This window comes from Astyanax mexicanus, chromosome 16 (genome assembly GCF_023375975.1).
Source record: "Astyanax mexicanus isolate ESR-SI-001 chromosome 16, AstMex3_surface, whole genome shotgun sequence".
Lineage (NCBI taxonomy): Eukaryota > Metazoa > Chordata > Actinopteri > Characiformes > Acestrorhamphidae > Astyanax > Astyanax mexicanus.
The window spans coordinates 42,146,951-42,173,861 of record NC_064423.1 but is presented as its reverse complement, the minus strand read 5'-3'; the positions used below and the strand labels follow the sequence as shown (position 1 = coordinate 42,173,861).

General features: G+C 37.1%; 1 long non-coding RNA gene across 1 annotated transcript in view; it reads left to right on the top strand.

The window, feature by feature from the left end:
• The first annotated feature begins 13,457 nt into the window (after positions 1 to 13,457).
• Positions 13,458 to 26,911, top strand: part of LOC125782182 (uncharacterized) — a 32,463-nt gene continuing 19,009 nt past the window's right edge. The window contains exons 1-3 of the long non-coding RNA XR_007424768.1: positions 13,458 to 13,545; positions 14,149 to 14,266; positions 15,616 to 15,748. This is a non-coding gene — a long non-coding RNA (uncharacterized LOC125782182). The remainder of the gene's footprint in view (positions 13,546 to 14,148; positions 14,267 to 15,615; positions 15,749 to 26,911) is intronic.

Here is a 26,911-nt window from a genome sequence, read left to right as displayed (position 1 = left end):
TATTGCTTTGAAACTAGATTAACTAAATTTAACTTGCTAAGATAACATTTTTATATAGAGCCTGGTGATGTCACACCTGGTGCCGAATCGCACCTGTCTCTCCCACACTCAGCTCCGACACCAATATCCAACCTCCGGACTACGTTACCCAGAATGCACCGCACACTCCTTTGTCAAACGTCATTGCCTTACACTATCACATGTCACTGCAAGTCAATCACCAGAATATTGAATGTACCTGTCCTCATCCATGATGTAGCAGCTTCACAACTTTCCACAGATTATCAAAAGACTTTTGCAGAAGATTTTGCTTCTACATAACATTGTTTTTGTCATTGACTGAATACAACCTACACAGACGCCAACAGTCAGACGTTCATTGCTATCTCGTCAACACAGGAACGCCGAGCCGAGCTACACCCCCACTTATTACACACACATGAACACACAGCAGCACAAACCCAACTTTTACATCAACAATAAACAGAATAGTAAATAAAATAACATTGCTGTTCCCGTAAATGAGCTGCTGGAGCTCCTTCACAGCGTCAACCAGCAGCTCAGTTTCCTCTGCTGAGAAGAGTTTGTTGAACACGTCCAGGTAGCTGCACCGTTACAATAGCAATCCACCAAAGTCAGACCTCACCTTTCTGGACATTTATAGAGCGTCTTATTATTTGAAGGAGCTGAAACAGTTTCTTTTATATCACTGGCAGTGTGAATGGCTAGCGTCCGTCACCATGCTCAGCTTATAGCTCATATTTCATTACACTTTATTCGCAGTTGCTCACAGGTCGGTAGTGATTTCTAATGAACTAATAAATTATGTCGTCTCCACAGGGATGGCGAGAGGGGGATACGGGTGGGTATGAGGGGTGCGCTACTGTGCCAAGCTTTGCATGGGCCTTAATGACCAGGTGTCAAGAGGAAAAGGCTGTAATTAGCACTCACTATGGCAATCAAATTCATTGTTTTCTTTCTTGGCCAGAGAGAGAGAGAGAGAGAAAGAGAGAGAGAGGGAGGGATGGTGGAGAATGCCTCTCACATTGCCCTACTGCAATTTCCAACCATGAGTCTAGCATTTCTAGCAGTTCTCAGTGTTTGGAATCCAATGAAGACTGTTATATTTCTACAGACTGCTTTAGCCCTTTCTACCCTAAAATAGAATTAAAAACAATAATAATTGCATCTGTCGGCCAATTCCACCACTATCTGTACACTGTAAGCCTGGATAAGTTGAATTTACTTAAAAAAAAATTAGGAAACTGGTTGCATTAAAAAAGTTAAGTAATGGAGAATAAAAACTTGAGTTAGCATGAATTAAAACATCAAGTTATTACAACTAAAGGGGAAGTTGATTTATTTGTAAGGTAGCCCCGGGGGGGGGAATCACTACACACTGATGGTGAGTGTCTGTCAGAAACTGTTGGACACGCCCAGTATGCAAATAGATTGTGACAGAAGCCAATGAAAAAGAAGCTGTTAATGGTAACAGACTAAACTCAGTTATTAAAAGTTGGTTCAACTCAAAGATCTCAGTTTGAATAGTACAGTATATGTGCTCACAAATTCAGTTCAACTAACTCAAAATAGTTGAGTATTGTTTAGAAATATCAAATTTTATGTAAAACAGACTTAAATCATTTGAGTTCAAACAACGTATGGGTTTACAGTGTAGAAGCATCTGTAATAATCACAAGCCTGGAGGAGCTGTATAAGACTTCAGTTCAATAAATTTCCACAATAATCTTATTGTTCTGTTTCTGGCTACTGGATGCCTAAATGTCCTTTAATGATCAGTGCCAATTCATATGTAGAATTTCAGTTAAATGACAGAGACTATGCTTCTTGAGTCATGTTGTGATGCTCATTGCTGTCTTACACCCTGCCAACAGTCTATTATCACTCCTTCCTCCTGCCTGGTTTAAACAGCAGCAGAGCTTCTGAATATATCTACACTGATGGGCGTGGTGTTCTGGAAAAGAGGTGTGTTCAAATACATTTTTGGTGTATTGCTACTTTGGCAATCAACAGAATGAACAAGCAGCTCAGTTTCTTCTCCTGAGAAGCGTTTGTTGGACACGTCCAGGTAGCTGCACCGCTAAAATAGCAATCCACCATAGTCAGAGCTCACCTGACTCTTAAAGGGAATGATGAGCAAGAGACACTCTGATTGGTTTATTTTACCCTAAATTAATTAATTAACCACACCCATGATTAATTTAGAGAATTAGTACGTGCCTTTTTTGCATTTTGAGCCGCACAAGGTGTACTTTGCACATCGTTACGATAGCAAAGGCACAGTGACAATGTTTCCTTATGGTTTGCTTGTTCTCATTAGCCAGTTGCAGCAGCTAAACGTTGGATGTTGAACTGTAGGTTAGAATGTAAAAATCTTTTCTAAGCTCTACAAGAATTGAATTCTTAATTTGAGATATGGCAAAAATATCTCATATTTTATTTGTTAGCAAAAGCACTAAACTGTTTACGTTTCATTTGAAAACTGGCTGCTGTAAAGCTAGCCACATGCTGTACTTTCACTGCTAACTTATCTAATACAAACGTAAGGAAACCTCATAGTCACTGATATTTTGTAAAAGCAATGAATTAAATTAATTAAATTTGACTTGACTTAATAAAGAAATAAAATATATCCTCCTGAGACCCGGACTTTTTAATTTTATATATATGTTTATTTTCTCCTAGCTACTTGTCATTAGTAGGACTTAACAAACATGTCCTTATATGAGGACAGTATTTTTTGTAGCTTTCTATTATTTGCTAAAATGTGTATTAAATACAGTCCATATAAAGATAAAACATCAAATTCAATGAGAAGTTTTACCTGGACAATGTTTATTTTATTATTTTTATTTCCAATTCTTTGTTGTTCTTTTACATATTTTTTATTTTAGTTCTCTTTGTTTTAATCATGTTTGAATCAGTCATGCTTGAGATCAAAAGTCAACCTTTATGCTCCAGAATCATAAAGAGCATCTTTAAGGTTCTTTCAGGTGAGCACATGATCAGCTCAGCACAGCATGGAGCTGCTTCTACACCTGATTCTGCTGCTGACAGAAATGCTTCCTGACACAAAACAACAGCCATTGATTTTCCCTCTTTTACCCACAGATAGTCCCTCTTTGTAGATTCCTCAAAGCAGAAACGCTTACTGTTGGTTTAATAGTCTTATAAACAAAACTCAGCTGTTCGACTTCAGTAATTCAGTCGTTTCTGAGCAATTCAGTAGTTTGTTCAGATGTAATTAAACTCACACATTTTTAATCAGGGTAGGATGGTAAGTCAGGTTAAGAGACTGGCCAGGGCATAAAGAAGAGTGCAAAAGATTAACAATGCAGCACAGATTTGCAACTAAATATTAAGTGAGAATGAGAGAGAGAGGGGGTGAAAGAAACAGTGCGAGAGAGAGAAAGAGAGACAGAAAAAATGAGAATGAGACAAAGAGACATTAAGAGAGAAAAATACAACGAAAGAAAGAGTGGGGAGAAAAAGTAAGAGAAATACAGAAAAAGAGAGACTATTAGAAAGAAAAACAGAGAGATGGAGAGAGAGAAAGGATTAAGAGAGATAAAAGAGATGTAGAAATACAGAGAGAGAAAAGTAGAGAGAGAAAAAGAAGATTGTTTTAGAAATACAGAGAAAGGAAAAGAGAGAGAGACAGAAAAGAGAGGGAGAGAGATACATGGATAGGAAAATGGGAAAAGGTGAGAGAGAGAGAGAGAGAGAGAAATACAGAAAAGGAGAGAGAAAAAGATAGACTAAGAGAGAGAAAATATAGAGAGATAGAGAGAGAGAAAAAGGAAGAGAGATGGAGAAAAACAGAGAGAGAAAAAGAAAGAAAAAGAAGATTGTTCTAGAGGGAGAGAAAATAAGTCAGTAAGAAATACAGAAAAAGAAACAGAGATTGAGAGAAAAGAAAGTGAGAAAAAATGTGTGAGAGAGAGAAATACAGAAAAAGGAGAGAGAAAGCAAAAGAGAGAGAGAGGAATAATTAAAAAGGAGAAAGGGATAGAGTGAAACAGAGAAAAAGAGAAAGAGAGAGAGAGAGTATTGCTCCAGAGGGAAGAGAATGAGACAGTGTGGAGATAAAAGCGGTGGGGGCTTTGATGTAGGAAATGTTTATCAGAGACGAGACGCTGCATCTTTCATAAAGGAGGACAAACAGTGTTTTAGCTGCCAGTGAAAGAATCTCCGATCCTGCAGGACTTTATCTGTCAGACTGACAGCAGCAGAGCGGGACGTTATTTTGGGGACAGATGTGGGCTGATGGAAGTGTGGAAAGCGCTAATTTTGTCCCGTCCTGCGTCTCGTACAGAACACAAACAGGAATAATATTTCTCTCCTTTTAGCCCGGAGCAGTTCTGTTATGAATCTGAAACTGAGATAAACACCCGGCTGTTCCCGACAGCAACCAGCACAACTCATCATCTCACATTCACGCCTTATTATCAGCAGAATACTGTGCATTCTGACCTTCAAAACCTTTAAAAATACTGTTTTTAATTTCATTTCATTTAATATTAGGGGTGAGGATCACAGAGCATCTCATAATACAATATCTTTATACTGTGATTCTGTGATACTCAATATATTATATTGAGATAAAGAGCTTGAGGAAAGAGTTAAACATCCTCTCCAGGAGGTTTAGGAGTGCTGCACAAGAAGAAAAAGAGGGGATCAAAGACCTTACATCTGGACTCCGAGACCGGCTGCGCAGGCTGAGGAAGGCGGAGCAGACACGGAAACATAGGAAGGAGAGAGAAGTCAAGAGGTCTCAGTTCATCAAAGACCCCTACAGGTTTACCAAGACTCTGTTAGGGGAAGCTAGATCAGGAGCATTGAGCAGCTCCAAAGAGGAGGTTGAGGAAGTCCTTAGATCAGCCCACTGTGACTCCTGCAGATACGAAGATCTGGGCAGCCACCCAAAGGTTACCAGTGTCGCACCCCCTGCAAAACATCTGGAGATTAGAGAGCCAACCTGGAAGGAAGTATCAGAGGTGGTGAAGAAGGCAAGGACAGCATCAGCCCCTGGACCGAGTGGCCTGCCCTATAAAATCTATAAGAAATGCCCACTTTTGCTACGTAGACTATGGAAGCTTCTCCGGAAAGTGTGGGCAAAAGGCAACATACCAGCATCCTGGAGGATTGCAGAGGGCTGTTTTGTGCCGAAAGAGAAGGGATCTTCCGATGTCAGCCAGTTTCGTACCATCTCCCTTTTGAGTGTGGAAGCTAAGATCTTCTTCTCAGTCTTAGCAAGGCGGATGACAACCTACATGGGTGTATGGAGCACACCACTATTCTCAGCCATTTAATCCAGGAAGCAAAGAGGAATAAGGGAAACCTGACTGTTGTTTGGCTGGACCTCGCTAATGCGTATGGGTCTATGCCACATAGCCTCATCAATAAGGCAATGGATCACTACCACATCCCGGATAAAATCAGGCACATGATCAGCAGTTATCTGGGGTCATTCAAGATGCGGTTCCGGACCACACATTTTACCACCGCATGGCAAGCACTGGAGAAGGGGATTGTAACAGGATGCACAGTCTCCCCCATCCTGTTCATCATGGGGATGAATCTCCTTATTACAGCAGCAGCAGCGGAGGCCAAGGGACCAGTGACAGCAGCAGGGGCCAGGCAACCCCCACTGAGAGGATTCATGGATGACCTTACAATAACAACAGATACTCATGTGCAGGCAAGGTGGATTCTGAAAACACTTGGTGCTGTGGCATCGTGGGCTAGGATGACCTTCAAGCCCAGGAAGTCGCGGAGTATGGTTATAAGGAGGGGGAGATTGACTAATGCAGTCAGACTCCAGATCCAAGGTGAAGAGATCCCAACAATCCAAGAGAATCCTATCAAATGCCTGGGAAAGTGGTATGATGACACCCTCAGTGATAGGAATAACATCTCTAGCACTTAAAAACAGGCAGATGAGTGGCTGAGGAGGATTGAGGTGTCGGGGCTACCAGGCAAATTTAAGTCTTGGATTTACCAGCATGGGCTTCTACCAAGGCTGATGTGGTTACTTACAGTCTATGAGATTCCAATGACTATTGTGGAGGGCGTGGAGAAAAGAGTGAATAAACATCTGAGGCGGTGGCTCGGTATCCCACCCAGTTTTACAGCAGTGGGGCTGTATATCCGGTCAGGGCAGCTTCAACTTCCACTTTCATCTGTGGTAGAGGAGTTCAAGGTGGCCAAGTGCAGAGTGGCAATGATCCTCCGAGACTCTAGAGATGAGCAAGTCCGAAATGCCGGGGTCACAACAAGAGCAAGCCGTAAGTGGGCAGCAGATGCTGCAATCAGGCAGGCTGAAAGTTCTTTGGAGCTAAGGGACATCATTGGCAATGTCTGCACAGGGCGGCAGGGATTAGGAACTTCCCGGTTCATCCAGTGGGGGAAGGCAAGTGTGCAGCAGAGGAGAGAGCTGGTCCAGGATGAAGTGCGTCGTCAAGTAGAGGAGACACGGAAGGCGAAAGCTGTCGAACTAGCAACCCAGGGAACATGGACCAAATGGGACCTGCCTAAAAGGAGAGTCTCATGGACTGAACTCTGGAGGCTGGAGCCATTCCGCATAAGTTTCCTCTTGAGGTCTGTTTACGACACACTTCCATCACCAGTGAACCTTGCTAGGTGGGGACTGAGGGTGGATCCATTATGCAAGCTGTGCGGGAAGACGGGCACGCTCTCCCATATCTTGGCTGGGTGTCAAACAGCTCTGACACAGGGGAGATATAGGTGGCAGCATGACCAGGTCCTCAGAGTGATCGCAGACATCTTGGAGCAGGCTAGGAAAAAAACACAAACACACAAGCCACAAGCACCAAAATTGCAGTTCATCAGGGCAGGGGAGCAGTCATTTTCTTCAAGGAAGACTAGACCCAACATTCTTCAAGGAACATGAGGATGGGAGATGGAAGTTGACCTGGGACGAAAGCTGACTTTCCCATCCATTGTGCAGACCACTCTGAGGCCTGATATAGTCATCTGGTCAGAGCAAGCAATGAAGATCATCCTTGTGGAATTAACTGTCCCCTGGGAAGAAGGCTGTGATGAGGCTCATGAGAGAAAGAGGTCAAAATATCAAGAACTTGTCATGGAGTGTAGAGAGAAAGGGTGGCAAGCATGGTTGTTTCCAGTGGAGGTGGGGTGTAGAGGGTTCCCGGCACAGTCTGTATGGTCACTTCTCACGTCACTTGGCATATCAGGCAAGGACCATAAGATAGCTATACGCAGGATTGGGGAGGCAGCAGAAAGAGCCTCTTGTTGGCTTTGGTTTAAAAGGGAGGAGGGGGGCTGGAAGCCTGGAGCTGGAGGGCAGTGACCTGGCCACCACTGCTGACCCGCCAACTGGAGGGTGTAGCGGTTAAGGGTCGAAACATCCAAAGAAGGTTGGGCACCGTCTGACGACACCAGCTTCAGGCTGAAAGCCACAGTTGTTCTAAAGAGCGACTGTATAATTAGCATCGGTTGATGTATTAAGCAAGTTACAATACATTTCTCTACAATATTTCACAGCATCTGTATTACTGAAGAGACCAAAATACACTTTAAAAATCAAATACCAGGAATTATGGATTTTTTGGTGTCAGTTTACAATCAATATTCTTCACCACATGTTTACCCTATTCATGTGATTACATATGTAAATATATCACTCAACTTTTTATTATTATGCTTTGATGCTTTTATTTGATGCTTTTTAATGACAATAAAAGCGTCTTGACTTGATACAGCACTCTGGGAACAGCAAATGTGCCTTATTTTAAGTATCTACAGCTCTGGGGAAAAAAAATAAGAGCACTTAAAAATGATAATTTCTTTGATTTTATCAAATTGAAAACCTCTGGAATATAATCAAGAGGAAGATGGATGATCACAAACCATCAAACCACCAAACTGAACTGCTTGAATTTTTACACCAGGAGTAAAGCAGCATAAAGTTATCCAAAAGCAGTGTGTAAGACTGGTGGAGGAGGACATGCCAGCATGAAAACTGTGATTAAAACCCAGGGTTATTCCAACAAATATTGATTTCTGAACTCATAAAACTTTAAAATATGAACTTGTTTTCTTTGCATTATTTAGTTTTTTCAGCCATTTCTCATTTTCTGTAAATAAATGCTCTAAATGACAATATTTTTATTTGGAATTCGGAAGAGCCCAATGATTGGCTAGCCATGATTGCGTAGCCTACTGAACCAGACTAAGGGACCATTTAAAGGCTAAGGAAACCTTGCAGAGGTTTTGTGTTGAGTAGCTGTGCAGTGAGACACCATATGGTGTCAATAACATTATTATCTTCTTTTACAATATTACATTTACTGAGAAACTGACTTTTGGGTTTTCATTGCTTGCAAGCCATAATCACAAAGAGTAAAATAAATATATGCTTGAAATAGATCACTCTGTGTGTAATGACTCTACATATGAGTTGAACTGAATTACTGAAATAAAGTTACTTTTCAATGCAATTCCAATTTATCGAGATATACCTGTATATGTGTAAAAATGTGTGGTAATGCTTTATAATACAGCCTGCATTTTAGAGGGTAACTTATGGTTTAACTTCTCTGGATGAACCGGTACATTTAAAATACTTACCGGGTCCTACAGATACTTTAACTGTATGCATAAATAAAGTACAACCAGAAACAAGACAGTAAAAACTAAATAACTTTCTTAAACTGATCCTGTACTTTTCAGTTCATTATGGATCAATATATACAAAATACTTATGGGGTCCTATACTCGTACTTAAATGTTGGTACAAATAAAGCTCAGGAGATTTTCTGCAATTTCCTTAAATTTGTGGTGCAATTTTTATATAAAATAATATATAATCATTTTGCTCTTTGTTCATGACAGTTATGAAGGCTTTATTCCAGTCACACTCCAGGGATTTATTGTTCTAATAATTTTATGAGTTTGAAAAAGAAAATTGGAGTTTGATTTATGCTTTTAAAACTATAAAGGGTGGAGCAGCTTAAAACAGTCAGGGTGGAGTGGGAAGAAACATATAGTTTTTAATGTCAAGACTAAAATACAATAAAATGTATATATCTTCAATAATACAATCAGGCATGCTGAGATTTTAAAGAACATGTATTAATTAGTACACAGAAAGCACACGGTTGTATATTAATGGTTAATAAACCCACACCTCACCTGATTTTTACTGTTCTTACTCTGTAATTACACAGTGCTTACCCTTTAAAACACAGGCTGTATTATATTAAAACGTCACCTAATGTGTTTATTTAGAGCAAATCTTGAGTAAAGTTGTACTGATACACAGTGTTTGAATAAATAGTTGTTTATATTTTGTGCACTGTTTAAACAAAAAGCACTTTATATTGATATTTTGACCCAAACCCATTTCTGTGCTTTCCACATACAGTTCAGATGATCACCATCAGTGACCTGAACGTGACCCCTCGCTCAGGTTCCTAAATGTAAGTTAATTATACAGCAGTAGATCAGATTTCCAGGCAGAGTAATATTTGTAATTGCACAGAGACAATAAAGACTGCCGTCTGAATGGGAATTCCTATAATATTGTAAAATTAAATCAGTGAGATATAAACAAAGTCATGGTTTGATGGGAAATGCTCCATTGTAGTGAAATGTACTGATTCTGAATTGTTTACAGTGCTGCTGATCTAAACCAGATGCCTTAAGAAAAACGATATACAGCCAAAAAAACGTTATTGAATAAAGTGGTTATGATGAGCACTCAGCCCAATGCTTGAGAAACTGCATGCAACATTTTCACATAAAAAAAACAACAACTAAATCTTAAAACATTTTTTACGAGACGCTCCACAAACCTCACTCAACATCCTTATTTTATAACCCAGAGGTAAAGATGTCAGTCATCAGGATGAGAGGTCACTTTGTCACTGATTACAAATAAGAATATTTATCTTAGAATACAGTAGGTCTATGTTCTATACAAAACATGTTTATTAAGTTTTTACACAAAATCACTCTCACATAAAGATAAAAAGATCTTTCCAGTTTCAGTCCCTTCTGAATGAGCCGTTTAAGGGCTCTGTCACTTTTATGCAAATAGGCTGCTGGTGGCCAGGAATGTTTGACTGAGTCTAAGATAGCAATGAACATTGCAATGAACCTTGTGCAGGGTATAAGATAGAGTCCAATGACTGCCTAGCCATGATTAGCCTACTGCCTTCCAGTTTATTGAAATCCAGTTATTTGAAAGCTCTTACATCTTGCCAATTTGCTGACTGGCCACAGACAGTAGGTACAGATCCCTCCCTCAGAAAAAGTCTGCTGGCTAATCCTGCTGTGTACTGTCTAAGGTTCTCAACCAGCTGGGGATAAATATGTTATTTGTTCTGCAGTATAGCTGACTTACTTCAAAGTTTCATAATTTTTTCTTTTAATCTTATGTTTAGAGTCAACAGTGTAGTGAGTTAGACCATATGATATCTGTGACAGTGTGATGATTTTCCGAAATATTTGCACAATTGTAATGGGGTCATTTTTTTCTTTTAATTCACTTTGTAGGTACACAGAGAATAGTGGGTAACTGATGTTCTGGGAAAAAAAAACTTTATTTGGGGTGCCGAGTGGTCCAGCGGTCTAAAGCGCTGCCACTATGAGCGGGAGGTCGCAGGTTCGAACCCCAGCTCATGCCATCAATTGGCCCGGCTCCCTCTGGCTGGGTAGATGACGCTCTCTCCCCCACATCACTCCTGGGGTGATGTTTACAGCACAGGGCGTCTGTGAGCTGATGTATCAGAGCTGAGTCGCTGCGCTTTCCTCCAAGCGCGCTGTGATGCTGCTTGGTAATGCTGCATCAGCAGCAGCTCGAAAAGAAGCGGTAACTGGCTTCACATGTATCGGAGGAAGCATGTGTTAGTCTTCACTCTCCTGGTGTTTTGGGGCATCACTAGTGATAGGGGGAGTCATAATGAGTGGTTGGGTAATTGGCTGTGTAAATTGGGGAGAAAAAGGGAAAAATTAGAAATAAAATTATAAACAAATAAAAAATACTTTTAATAATTTGTTCTCGTCATCATTCAGAAAGTTGGCTGCAATGCAGACTTTTCTTTGGGAGATATTGGTATATGGTAAATTAACACAAAATTCACATGATAATATACAGTAAACTAAGATTGCTAGGCTGCATTTTCATATCACCATGTGCACACTGAATAATTAGTAGTAGAGTAGAGTAGAGGTCATTAAATCCCTCCTGATCACAGAAACACTGCTTCAGTGCTTCAGTCCACCATGACTTTCAAAGTTGGCCATTTACCAACAACACAGCCAGTTCAATAAAACCCCTAGAGTTACTGATCATCAATTTTATTGGACACAGTCTGCTGTTCACCAACAAGAATGCTTCCCCTCCCTCGGGAGAACCGTCAGAAGAACTAAAAAGCTCAGACCTGTTTATAGAGGACACACTGATGCTTTACAAGCTGGTTAGAACTGAAACAACATCAGTACAGACCGTCACATGGGGAGTTTTCCATTGTTGTAAGTGCTTCCACCCACTATCTCAGATATCTAGATAACTTTGGCTTTGCTGAGTGCTGAGACACTGCTGAGCCATGGGTTCATCCTGCTGGACTCAAATGTGGACTGTAAATGAAAAAGATAAAAAAAAAAAAAAAATATATATATATATATATATATATATATATATATATATATATATATATATATATATATATATATATATATGTAGAAAAAGTTCTTTAAAGTGAAGTTTAACATTGGTTCTTGGTCAGTGTAACGTATATCAGTTTCATTTTCTGATCATTTTAGGCTTAATTTGAACTGAATTTCAATTACTTTGGTGAAGAAAAAATTATCTGTTTTTCTGAAATTAAGTTTTTCTTTTTTGCCTTTTGCTAACAGAATTGAAAATTTGGATTTTTCCATTTTTACAGCTTGTAACACAAATCTGATGGTATAATGCAAATTGAATTTTTGTTAAAAGATGGAAAAATCTGAAAAAAAAAGAGATTGAGAGAAGATATATAAATATATATATATTTTCTGAAATTCTAAATAAAAAAATAGAAAATTTGAAAAATGGATGAAAACACATTTCCCACTTCTATACCACACCAAATGGTAAGAATTAAAAAATAAAGAGGTTTCACCATCAATTTTCTATTTTCAAATTTAGACTTAATTGGTCAGAAAATTAAATTGATAAACGTTATGCTGTTCGTTCATCTATATGTGTAATAATGTGTTAATTCAGAGTAAATCTGTTAACCCATGTTTAGATGAAATGTAAACAATTAAACTATGCTGCAAAGCAAAATACTTGGTATATTCATATTAAAGTTTTTGCTTGCACGGTTAAAAAAAAAATAATGTAGAAAAATCATTGGTTTCTACATTTAATAGCTCTAAATACTGCTGTTCTTACTATTTTATGTTTTCTTAGCTGTTATGTAACAATTTAAAACAAAATCGTAATTGAGAAATGCTCTTTATTTAAATAATATATATTTTTTTACAATATCGCACAGCTCTACATATAGATTAAATTAAATATCTGCTGGCTCTGCAGCATCATTACTCTCAGATCAATTTAATTTGATCACTTCCGTTTGGTCCAGTAATGAGAAAAGCAGATTACAGCAGCATCTAAATGAACATAATGAACTAAAGCTCGCAGCTACAAACATGGACATCAACATCTCAACAGCACCAGCAAACAAACACACAAACAAAACACATGCACTGATGTGCCAAAAGTCATGGGAACAAATATTGTGACTAAAAAAATGTTGTACTGACCTTTTTGCAGTAAGACCAACAAAACAAAATAATTAAAAATTAAATTATGTCTTTCAGGTCAGAATTATAATTTGAAATCAAATATTTAAAAAAATCTTTAAAAATATCCTATAATTATATTAGATCTTTTTTTACTTAATTTTCTTTTTTTAACTTATCTTAATTAGTTTCTTTTATTATTATTACTATTATTTTTATTTTATTATTAATACAATTTTATTACTGTGTAATTTTTTCATTGCTTTAAGTTTTTAATTGTTTATTGTTTATTTTATTAATCTCTTATCTTCTTTTAATATAATCTTTTATCAATTAAATGTATATTATTATTTCATTCTTTTTTATTTTTATATTTTTTACTTTTATTTACTGTTTTTTGGAATTTCTTTTAATTTAAAATGATTAAATGAAGTTATTAACTGTCATGTCGGTCCCTGTTTTTGTAAATGCTCGGCTAGATTGAAAATGAGGATTGATCTCAGTGTAATTCCGAGTCAAAATAAAGGTTGATTGATCGATTGATTGATTGATAATTAGTTTTAATAAATACACTATTTATTTTAAAAGCGGTTTGCCTGTAGTTGCGGGTTGTGGCCGGTAGGGGCGCTGCGCGGCGGGGCTGTGCGCGCGGAGTGTTTAGTCTCGCTTCCAGAAGTTTCTCGAGCTGCTGATTCATTTCTGAGTCCCGCCTCTTTACCGCAGCGCTTCAGCGGTGATTTACAGGTGAGTTTGGTCTTAAACTTGAACAAAAACAGGTCTAAACCAGGTACTGTAGCACATTTTAACAAAATTTTACCTGCGAGAAAAGTTTTAGGTTGATTTGAGGTGATTTTCCTTAAGAAACATAGGTTAGCTAACATGCTAACTAAGTGGAAAACCGGCTTGAGGAGAAAAATGGCGGGAATGCTGCGTTTTTTGCGTGTTCTCTGTGTTAGTCAGGCTGCTAAACGCTTTATTCAGTGAAAAGGTTAAAAAAGTGTCCAGTATGTTTTATTTAAAGCTTCAGACGGTTTATTTTTGTATGAATTGATACCAATTTGGTCATTTAAGCATGTTTAAAGCTAGTGACAGGTTCATTTGGTCAAGTTCACTAACTTAGTTAAGCTAATTAACTATATATATATATATATATATATATATATATATATATATATATATATATATATATATATATATATGTATGTATGTATATATAGTTTTTCTTTCACTATTTTTGTTGGTTTTATACACATGTATTATATCTTTAACGTTTATATTGTGTTAAACAAACAGAAACACATTGCTTTATACAATTTTGAGTATTGTGCTCTTTGTCTGTTCATACAGATTGGATTCGTTTTTTCTGCGATTGGAAATAACTGTCCTGCAGCGTTGGAAATGTGTCTCCTGAGTGAACAGAGGACTTTCCTATAAGGACTTTGGTACAAACCCACCTCAAGTACTGGTAAGTGCCATAGTCTAAACCATGGGACTGCAGTTAATTTAGGTGGGTACCAGAAGATCAAAGTGTATGAGAAGGGAAACAAAACTGGGGAAGACTGCACAGGTTTGCCAGGCCATAATGTCATTTAGAGACAAGTAAAAATACTTTATATTATATATGATAGCATGCAGATAACCAAAGATTTGAAGACAAGGTTAATATGATCACAGGGTCTAGTACAGTTAAGAACCCTTAATGTTGAATTTTGCACTTAATATAACCTGTTCTGAGCAAGAGCACCACAGAGAACAGGGAGCTCAATTACTGTGATCAATTCTACAGGTCATAAAAGCATTAATAGAACTCTCAGCTGCAGAGTGAGTAACAAAAGGGAGAATCTTTGTAGTATTCTTGAGGTAAAAAACACTGTCTTGTTTGTGATTTTGGTGTGTTCAGTTTAACAGCTGACAAAATAGTCAATAATAACTTCAGATTTTTAACTTTAGTCACGGAAGTAATAATGATGCTACTCCTGATTTTCTTATTCTTAGCTAATGAAGAAACCAGCATAGAGTCAGACTTTTTTTTAAAGAAATAATTTGTCATCCAAGTCTTCATATCTTCTAAACAATCAAGGGTTAAAATGGTATAGGGGTAGGAATTGGTGTAAAGGTTTTGGAATTTACATTCATCTAAAACTTTCACACCAATTCCTACCCTTACACCATTTTCGTTCGTGCTTGAAGGTTTTGAATGAATGTAAATTAGAGTATCAACAGTGTAGCAATGAAACTGCAAGCCATTATGCTCGTATCATGCAGGAGAAGCAAGTACATAATAAGAAGCAATGGACCAAGAACTGAGCCCTGGGGGACACACATGAAACAGGCAGAATGAGTCAGATTGAAATACCCCTATAGAAATAAACTGCAGCATGTTTGTAAGATATGTTGTAAACCAGAAGAGTGCAAAACCTGTAATGACAAACCAGTTTTAGGACAAGACAGTAGTGTTGTTACGATACCAAAAAATTATGACTTTCGTTACAATAAGTCAACCGTCGAGCACGGATGAATAGATAGTATAGTTTTGAGCAGATTGTAAAATTAATTTCTTGGAAATGCATGAATTCCAGCTGTTGCTGAAAATATCTGGTTACTGTTGATATTAGAATGCAAAGAACCAACAACAAATTACATAAACATTGCTCAAAAAGTTTTACTATTCATTCTGCTCGACGGTTTACTTATTGTGATTAAATTAAAGATGGCGGCGCCAGAGATTTACCTACTATATGGGATGTAAATGGTGGTTTTTAATTAATTTCTTGTGCAGTTTTAAAGTTTAAAATGCCTTGTTTTAAATGTCAGGGCACTCCGGATTCTACCAATGACGTGTGGAGTTACTTTGAGCTGAATAACGGTGTAAAATGTTTGGCCATGGTGCACAAGATACTGGATCTCAGAAAGCTGCGGGAGATCGGAGGAGGGCTATTTACCAAAGGTAAGTACTTTTTATTACATTTTAATACACCCAAAGTCCATTTCACACCAGAATTCTTCTTTTCAGCCATTGTAAGTGTTTATACTAGTGTGTTCGTGAAGAAGTAGGGGGGAACATAAGGCTCAGCAGACCAATCACAGTTGAAGCCTTATGGTTGCATTACGGTATGTTACGGTGTATATTTTGTGTAGTCCATGGCGTAGTGCTGTACGGTATGACGATAAATATCGTGGGGATGATAGAAAAGTGTCTATCTTGCTACTTACCTTCTATCATCCCTATCGTTTCTACAGTAATTTCATCAATTATTCATGCAAATATATAAAGCAGGTTATGATGAAATGTATTGACGTGATCACTTTGCATAAACTGGGTTTATATAAGTGATAATAAAGTCATCTTCACAAAAAAGCTTTATAATGTGGTTTTGGGACGTGACGCTGCTTTACGTAATTTGACGGTCACGCGCAGACACGCCGGTTTGAGACGTGCTTTACGTTATTAAACTCATAAGAGCTGAACAGTGAAGACGCATTGTTCTTTTAAAAAATGAGCTACTGCATCTACTCCATCTGTTTCCATTTGATATATTCACATATATTGCTGCACTAAAAGGTAGTAATTCTCATTTGTGAAAGTTTGGTTTAATGCCACTTTGAAATAAAGTTGGAAAAAAGTAAGTAATGATATTATTTTGTCATATTTTTCGAAGAATAACTGAAAACATACTCAAATGTGGCATATCATGATATATATCGTTATCGTGATATAAAAAATTCCATATCGTGAAGTATGATTTTTTCCATATCGCCCAGCACTACGTACATTCAACACAGAAGCATAAATTGACTTTTGGGGGGGCCTTCATAGGACCATTGTATTAAGAACCCATCCTAACTCAACTGCAACCTAGGCTTTGAACTGTAGCATTTTGAGCATTTTATGTATAGTTGATCATTTTTAGTAATTAAAGCAATAATACCCAACATATACTGTTAAATTCTTTTAATTTTTAGCTTTGTTAGATTGAGATCAAACTTTAGAAATCAAGAGATCTTAAGAAGAATCTTCTTAAACGGAGCAGTAAATTAAAAGCTAGAAATTTTGTCTCTGTTTACAGGCAGGTATGATATCCATGCCTGCCTGATTTAGTCTCTGAGACTCTGAAACTATAACCCAGCAAAATAAGCTGTTGTCTCTGCCTCCTCTTATCCCCAGCTACAGTCAAGCCCTACCAAATATATGATTAGGATCTGTCCCTGGTAATCAAATGCGCTGCAAACATCATTTAGCGCTGTTGTGTATGAGAGGGTTCAAAGCACACTCCTGTAATTAGAGGAACTTGCAGGACTGCGCCGTGTCCTTTTGTTGAGCTCAGAGATGAAAGTCGGGTTGAGCAACCAGCGTTTCGTCCCTCAGCTCATTAATTTTTGACACGGTGACAAAGTTATCAAAGCCCAAGTGCGAGTTAGAGTATCACGGGCATGTAAACGCTGTGGTTATGTGTGTTGTAGTTCAGACATCAGATACCATCTGTGCGACCGTGAAAAGTGACTGGACAAGAATGTGCATTGCACAAGTACATTTCATATTAGAATCTTGCTTTCTATTAATTAGAAATAACAAACACTAGGAGTTTGATAACATTCAGATACGGCAAAATATTGTATTTTTTTCATTTGTGCTACGTTATTGATATGTCATAGATATTCTCTATTTTTTGCATGAATGTATTTTTGTTTTAATTATCATAGCATAATAAAACAACTTTTAATTCATGGGGGTTTATGGCTATTTCGTAACGGTGGAAGTCAGTATATGTGCATTAAGCTGGGCTATGCATTTTGTATCAGTATGATTTTTTTACATGGCAGGACACACCAGCATAAAAACATTTTTTAAAACAGCTTCATACATTTTTAAACAGTGAGACCTGAAATGTGTCAGACATATAATAATTAGAATTGTACTAAGAAACAACTTAAGAGTATTTATCTAGTAGTTTTTGTCTTTTACATACTTTTACTAAATGGTGGAAGAGATTGTGCAGCATTGTTTTTTTGTACCCTTTCCAGCTCCTCTTACAAGTTTTTTTTGTCAGTCCACCACAGACAACACCGAGATCCTAGGTCTTGTCTTTAAAATCAAATAGTTGATGTGGATATCTGAACTGAACAAGCATTATTGAGGTGGATACTCTACTGATATTTTGCCCAGAAATTATCGTAGATGGAGAGGAATGTTGTCTTAGCTCCATTCATTGTACATTTGTTGTACAGTGTTTCATATTAGTCATTAAATTGTGTGCAACTTACACCAGTAAATCCATAATTCCTGATATTTTATTTAGGAGTATTTTATTCTCTTCAGTAACAAATACCATGATGCATCATAGAGAACTGTCTTAAAATATATTAAGCATGGAAGTATCGTTATTGTGGGCAGTGTTTTGTGATTTTGTATCATGAGATGCCCTTTGATTCCCAGAGAAAAGCAGTGGAACCTAAGCAGACATTTTTGTAAATATTTTATTAAATCTTCAAAATTCATGGGACAACACTAAAGATATGACTGGTGTGTATAGTAGTCAGTGTACAGCGTGTATAACAGTGTAAATTTGCTATGCCCTCAAAATACTTTGAAAAATAAGTAAATCCCTAAGTAAAATGGTTAAATTGTTCCTAATTAGACATTTCATCCTAAATCCACTTGAGCACCTGTGGGGCACTCTCAAGCAGAAGTTGGAGGAGTGCAAGTTGTCTTACATGCCTCCTGATTTCATCATGGAGGGCAGCAACCTGTGAAGCTCTAGTGAACACCATACCCAAGAGGGATAAGATGGTGCTAGAAAATAATGGTAGCCACACAAACTAACAACACTTCATGCAAAATTTTACCATTTTCACTTAGTGGTGTATCACTTTTTTTACCAGCAGTTTAGACATTAATGGCTGTGTGTTGAGTTATTTTGAGGGCACAGCAAATTGACACTGTTATACTGTAGTTGCACAATGACGTGGTATTAAAGTATCATATCTTTAGTGTTTCTCATGGAAAGATATAACATATTTACAAAAATGTGAGGGGTGTTCTCACCTTTGTAAGATACTGTGTGTTAGATTAGCTATATAGATTCCTGTTCAGTAAAAAGACCTTTGGTTAAGGGTTTCAGAAATTTCAAATAAGACTAGAATAAGATATATTAAAATTCTTTCATACTCTGAGTTCAGTTCTTAGGCGATGTTTCTGCAGTCTGAGCACATCACGAGCTGCAGTGTCTGAGTAGAAGTGTATCTCGGAGCGGAGTCTGATACAGGGATAATTGGAGGTGGTAGAAGGGGCAGGAGGAAGGACGGCTGTTATTTTAGTCTCGGCCTGTTTCAGATGAAGACCTGCTACATTAGCCATAAGTGCAGGTACAGCCGAGGACACACCACATTAGACAGGAGAGTGTCAGCTAGGAGCTCATCTCCGTTCACACTGCAGCACAGAAAAAAAAACACAGTCAGCATCGGTCACACTCTGATAGAAACTGGAAAGAGAGAGAGAGAGAATAAAGAAGATTAGGGATGTAACAATAAAGCATGTTATATTAAGGCATACTGCAGTGCTTTGTTTTGTATTGTAATGTTGTGACTAGTAATTTAGCTCAAAGCTAACATATTAGGCTATGCTAGCGAATAATTGTGTTTCTTATATTGCACTTTTATAAAGTCGCATGCTCTAATAAACTAAAAATGAAACCCAGGGTGCTTTGATATTAAAATGGTGGGCTAAAGCCACTATCCAATATTTTCATGTGCGTACAGATGTTCTGAAATCAAGGGTATTAAAGAGAGTTTATCCTGCTTTTGCTGGAACAACGTCTGTTAGATTTTGCAGCATGGATGTGAGGATTTGATTGCATTTAGTAACAACAGCTGTAATGACATTAATGCACACACACTTTTATGGAAATTCAACTGGGGAGGGACATAGTTCACAAAAGACAATCTGTGTCAAAATTAGAAAAACACATTTGAATATAGTGATGGACAGTATACCAGTTCATCCGGTATAATGGTTTTAATTCCACTTCCGATATGCATTTTTCATGTACCACCATAAAGTAGCACAGCAGAAAAACATCTGTAATGCTTCAACAGGCAGCAAATTATATATTTTTAATCGCTAGGAGTGCGTCAGAGCACTTAGTGGAACGGGACAGCCAAACGGCATGCACACAAGCTGGGAGAGGCTTCGCTGTTTGTTTTCCAGGTCCGAGTACACTTTTCCCGCAGGTCTGGTCTTTTTTTAAGCCTGCTTGTCGTGTTCTGTCAACTTTTATTGTGAAATGCTTATTAGAAGACAGTTTTACTGGACTGGACTGAGGGTACTATAATACGCTCACCTCTGACAGCAAAAACTGAACCATTTATTCAGCTCAAACAACAAAACAATGAATGATTTGAGTTCTGCCTCACCTGGGTGGAAATAATTCCAGTATAGCCTTTTTTGAATCTATTAATACTGTTTTTTGAAAGATATTATTAATGCATGAATATTTTGAATATTTTGAATATTTTATTTGAATTGCATTCAAGCTGAGCACAAAGGGCAGAACCATATAGAATACTGTAAGGCGGAGGCTTAATGCTGTTTATATCCATATTTAAATGATATCACAATATGAATTTTGACCAAGTGTATATGCCATAAGTTTGCAATATAGATGCAGTAAATGTGCCCTATATGTTCTGTGCACTGAAGGTGCAGTGTGTGTAAAGGTTATGTACAGTATATTTGCTGTAAAGGTGGCGTATCTGTGCAGTAGTGTTTATCAGTGTGGAGTGTTGAGTTCTGCAGAGTGGTGGTGGATAAAAAAATTGGTTCTGGCACGGATGCGCCTCTGTCTCCTCCCGGGTGGTGGGAGGTTATACAGTGTGTGTTTGAGGTGGAAGGATTGAGGTGTTTGCACAGAACCGAACAGTTAACGTGTGCCAGCCGGAGAACGGTCCCTGATCTGCGATTTGCCGAGGCTCGGGGTCTCTGAGCAGCGATTACTCTGCGAGCATGTGTGTGGGTGTGTGCGCACATACGCCTCGGTGACTCATGCTGGATCAGGTTGTGTTCAGGCTCATTGACTACTTTGGCCGTTAGTGAGGCCCAAATTCCTGCTGTGTGGCAGCCCTCCAATCAGACAGCCATTACCATGATGATACGGAAGAGCAAACGGCCGAGATTAGACAGATTACAACACAATGACCAGTATATCTCTCCATTCTCTTACTAAAGTATCTTCTGCTGTCAACTATTCCACCTACCCTCTCCGTATTCCTTTACGTTTAAGATCTTAAATATTAGAGTAGGCAGAATGGTCCTAGAATAATATTGCAATATTTTAGGGTATTTTTTCGCTAATATTTTTTGTGATTAATATTAGGGCTGCAGATATCGGAATATTTTAATAGTTGAATATTCTCCTGAAAAAGACCAATCATAAATACACAGCTTTACTTAATAATGAAAAACCAATTGGTTTTCTTTATAGATTACGGTTTTATTCCTCAATTCACATTGTGCAACAAACTGTAATAAATTGTGTTGTCCCTATACCAAAAAGATGACTTTCGATACAATACCTGCCTAGATATCTCAATACAGATACTGAAAGATACTACGACAAAAACCCAAAACATCAGAAATCAATGTAATAATAGAGGATCAAATGTGGAACTAAATTCCAATTCAATGTGATGTTTATTCTTAATTTCAAGTAGTAAATTAATAAGTTCATTTTAGTTATAACTTTGATAGTTAAGCTTAGAGGAGAGCCCCTACTAATCAGAAAATCCCAGAAAAAATAGAAATAGAAAAAATGTCAGTAACTTGCCCGGTATCGGCTCTGCTCCCATGCATGCTTCCGTGTGGAATTTGAAGAAGTTGAGGAAAAGAACAGAGTCATTGTTCGATGTTTTGATTCCCTTGATTACCGAAAAGCAGAGGAAACTGGAAAATAAGGCGTTTAATAGCTGGCAGACGTTTAAAATCTGCTGATATTTTCTGTTTGGACAGTTGGAATTTGGACACTTTAAGGGACCTACATGATGGGTAGAGTGTAGAGTCGGTTTACAAATTGAGTGTAAATTGGAATTAATTATTCAAAACATTTACACGCCCATGTGTTGATATGAGGCTCTGATCTTGTGTAAACATGAACGGGAAAACTCAGAGATGACACAGAGCTCTCCTCAGACACTGGATTATACTTTCGTGACTGAAAACTCTAGATTTTGGAAACAGGAAGATTTCTTTCTAGCAACGTATAGGGTTTATGCTGATGTTTTGAGGCATTCTTCAGTGATTAAGCTGAAATGACAAGGGGCCATTGTAGTCATAGTTTTTCCCTCACCTCTTCAAATTCCCTTCTTCTCAACCAAACATTTCTGCTTCCTCCTCCTTCTTAATGTTATGCAAGTGTGTATCATATTAAATAATGTCAACTTAATAATGAAAACTTAATAGTGAAAAACCAGTTGGTATCCTTTTTAGATAAATATTTTATTTCTTAAGTTCACATTGTGCACCAAACTATAACAAATAGCCGTCTCTTTACCAAAATGATGACTTTTGATACTGTACCTGCCTAAATATCTCAGTACTGACACTGAAACGATACTACGGCAAAAATCTTAAACCTTAATGGAATAATAGAGGATCAAACGTGGAACTAAATTCCAGTTCAAAGTGACGTTTATTCTCAATTTCAAGTAGGGGTAAAAACCATTACTTGAGTAAATCGAGTTACTCGATTAAAAGAAAGATTGAGTAATCTACTGTGCCACAAGTAATCATTTATTTACTTTAAAAACACATCTGCTGTTCAGAAGCTAAGATGCACAACATAACATTTATGCCTTTTTTATTGATTATTGCCCTATTGTTTTGAAAATAATTTAACTTAATTTATTAAAGTACTAATTATTAAATTATTATTAGTAGTACTTTATTCTATTTGTGTTTGCAGTTTGGAAATGCATGTTGTGAATTGATAAATATAACTAAAAATGGAAACCAAATGGTCATTCATTATTAAGTAAAAGTCTTGTTTTCTTTTGTGTAATTTTAATTGCTTTTAAGCAAGCAAATATGTTTTATCCGATTACTCGATTACTGATTTACTCGATTACTGATTTTACAGTAGAGTACTCGATTACTAAAATAATCGATAGCTGCAGCCCTAATTTCAAGTAAGAAAATAATAAGTTAATAGAATGTGTTTGATTGCTGGCTTAGTTATTACTTGTGCAAAATAACATGATTTGAGCTTTACAATTAAATAAACAGTTATCAGAGGCAAATTTAAATTACTTGAGTGATAATATTGCAATGTAGCAAAAAAAAGTGTAGAATATTTAATGCATGAACTGCAAACTAACGATTATACAATAAACCCTTAAAACTTCACATTAATAATGTGCTGCTATCAAGACCGAATACAGCTATTATGACCGTATGGATTTTTTAATATCCATCCAGTATTACTGTGACAACGTACTGTGTACAATATGATGATAGCCCTAATTAAAACTAATGAACATAATGGGTACTGTTAAGGTCAGCAAAACTGATTGAGGCCATTTCTGTATCTTGTACTGTAAGTTGATGATACAACTCTCATGAGTCTGGAGCTGGGTCTGCAAAGTAGAACACTGAATATGCTGCTGTGGGTTAAGCTGATGGTAAATTGATTTTACTGTTCATACAAGGAAACTGCATTAAATTAGATTAGCCCTGATTAATAGAGCGCTGCTGATCTCATATTTCTACAGCATGTGCCGTCATATTATTTTAACTGCAATAGATTGTCACAATTTGTTGTTACAGCTATACTATACTAGTTGCTGACACAAATGTGCAAATGCGCACACAGCTTATTTAGAGCTGTGACCAGTGCTTTTGGAATAAGTTGAGGATGTGCCGTGGTTATCAATTTAACATCTTGACCTTATTAACACTCGTCAGTTATGATCCAAAATGTTGGCACCCCTGAAAGTTTTGAAAACAGGGTTTGTACGGTCATGAAAAACCTGGAAAAGTCATGAAATTTAAAAATGACATTAATTTACAGGCCTGGATAAGTTTTGGAAAAATAAAAATACCCAGAAAGTTTTGTAAAAGTCGTGAAAATTTGGTCTACAAATCTTTGTGCTTCAGTTTATCGATGGAGAACATTTATTTTGAGCTACAAATACATCAATCAGCTCAGAGTTAATTCAGTAATTTAGCCTTAAACAATACAGCTCTCAGGATCTGACACACATTTTGTTATTAAATAACAATCCTGCTATAATCAATTTAGATTATAGTTGTAGTTGATTTTTGGTTGTATTGTCCATGTCTGCACTGATGTTTAAAAAAAAAAAAAAAAAAAAGGTATGGTCATGAAAATTTGTCTTGAAGGCATGGAAAAGTCATGAAAAAATAATGGAAATGTTTGGTTAAGACATGTATGAACCTGGGAAAAGAATTTCTCCCAGAAAATGATTGCAGTTACATGTTTTGGGAAAAAAAGCCAAGATTGACAAACTCAAAAAATGGAGCAGACAAAATTATCTGCACCTTTTCAAAACTGTGTGTAAATAACTTTGTTTCACGCATGTGATACTCATTTACATTCACCTATGGAGAATAACAGGTGTGGCAAATATAAAAATCACTCCTGAAACCAAATAAAAAGGAGAGAAGTTGACAAGCTGTCAATCTGTGCATTGTGTGCCTTTGTGCTACACTAAGCATGTATAATAGAAATCAAAAAGAGAACTGTCTGAGGACTTGAGAACCAAAACTGTGGAAAAATATCAATAATCTCAGGGTTACAAGTCTATTTCCAGAGATCTTGATGTTCCTTTGTCCACGGTGTGCAACATAATCAAGATGTTTACAACCCATGGCACTGTAGCTGATCTCCCTGGACGAGGACAGAAGAGAAAAATTTACAAAAGGTTTTAACACAGGATAGGCAAAGAAATTCAAGCTGTCCTGCAGGCTCAGGGTGCATCAGTGTTGCCGCAAACTTTCTGTTGACATTTCAATTAAATAAAACACTATGGTAGGAGACCAAAAAGAGCCCAATGCTGACACTAAGACATAAAAAAGCTTGACTGCAGGTTGCCAAACTACTGTACATGAGTAGTCCAAAATGTCTTGCGAACAGATGAGTCCAAGATGGAGCTTTTTGGTAAAGCACATCATTCTATGTTTATCATGTTTATGTATGTATGTACTAAGGCCTACAAAGAAAAGAACACAGTACCTACAGTCAGATATGGTGGATGTTCAGATATTTTTTGGGGTTGTTTTGCTGCATCTGGCACTCTGTGCCTTGACTGTGTGGAATTCTTCATGAAATCATAATGTGTCAAAAAGCTGAAAGCGATTTATTTACATTACATTTCAGCTTTTTTTCCAAAGGGTGTGCAACTAAATATTAAGTTGAAGGTAGGCCTGTCACGATAAGAATTTGGTAACACTTTATAATAAGGTTCATTAATATACCATTAATTAATAATTAATAACTGTTATTTTTCACATTTTCATTTTCACATTACTAAATACTAATAAACGCATTGGCAACGTGAACTTCAATCGATAAATATTTGTCCGGTTTAAAATTCGTATTTACTAGTGATTTATTAATGTTAAAATTCTGATAATCTAATGATTTGCTACCATATTTATTATGAATATCCATGCTGATAAATAAGTGTCATGTGTGAGCATTTGATAATTTTCCAATTCTGATAAACTACTGGTTTGTTCACATCCACTGATCATTAGTTAAAAATATATTAATAAAAGTTATTATAAAGTGTTACCAAGAATTTTTTGTGGACGATATATTGTCCCAAATATTACAAATATTTTTGTAATTTTAAGACTATTAAATGCCAGTGACATAATGAAAACAGAATAGCATAAAAAAGTAATTGTACACTTTTTAAAGACATCGGAAATTTAAATAATAATTAATTATAATTAGTTTGAGAATTATATACTTATCTCTTCACCTACTTTAGTCCACACTGTGTGTATGTTATGGAGTCATGGTTATTGAAGCATGACTTCATACGGTTATGAAAAACCTGGAAAAGTCATGGAAATTGAAAATAGGAATTTCCAGGCCTGGATAAGTTTTGGAAAAATAAAAATACCCAAAAAGTTTTGGAAAAGTCATGGAAATTTGGTCTACAAATTTTTCCATTTCCGTTTATCGATAGCCAATTCAGTAATTTAGCTCTACACAATGGAGCTCTCAGGATCTGACTCACATTTTATTATTGAAGATTGTGTCAGATTCATTTTAGGCCTATTATAATCGATTTTGATTTGAGTTTTGGTTGATTTGTGGTTTTATTGTCCATGTCTGCACTGTTTTAAAAACTGTATAGTCATGAAAATTTGCCTTGAAGGCATGTAAAATTCATGAAAAATCATAGAAATGTATTGGTTTAAAAATGTATGAACCCTGTTTAAATATCTCTTCCGTCAGTGCTGAAACAATACGTCCCTCTCTGTACTTTGTTTTCCGTGTGAAAAGCATCATCTTCAGATCACAACAGGTTTTTCGATCAATACCTCCTGTGCTTAAACTAAGCTTTAATGCAGCAGATCTAACTGGAGCCTGAGCAGAATGGCCTATTTCTGCTGACCTATCTGCAGTGCTCCGGTTCTTCATCTCCCCTGCTGGGTCCAGAATGCTACTGTGGCCCCCTCACATCCACCGAGCCAAACTGAGCCATTACAGCCCATTAAGAGTAGCTCAGGAACAGAGACACGTACAGAACATAAAACAGACGGAGGGAGGCAAACCTCCAAGCCTCCACGGCCTGTTTAGATGGACCATCTAAAGCAGCGGTGTCAAACTGCAGCCCTGGAGGCCTAGCAGCACGGTACCGGTTTGATGTATTCACGCATTTTAACGCCTTTAAAATCTGATTCAGCTCACAGAGGAGTCGACAATTCACTGCGGAGCTGAATCAGCACCCGGAAATCACTGAGCAGCTTAGTGAGGGCTCGAGTTTGCACCCCATGATCTAAAGTACAATATAAAAAAAACCTTCCATGCTCTATTTTCTAAGGAAAATGGGCTCAATATTGCCTGAAAGGTATATTTTGAATTGT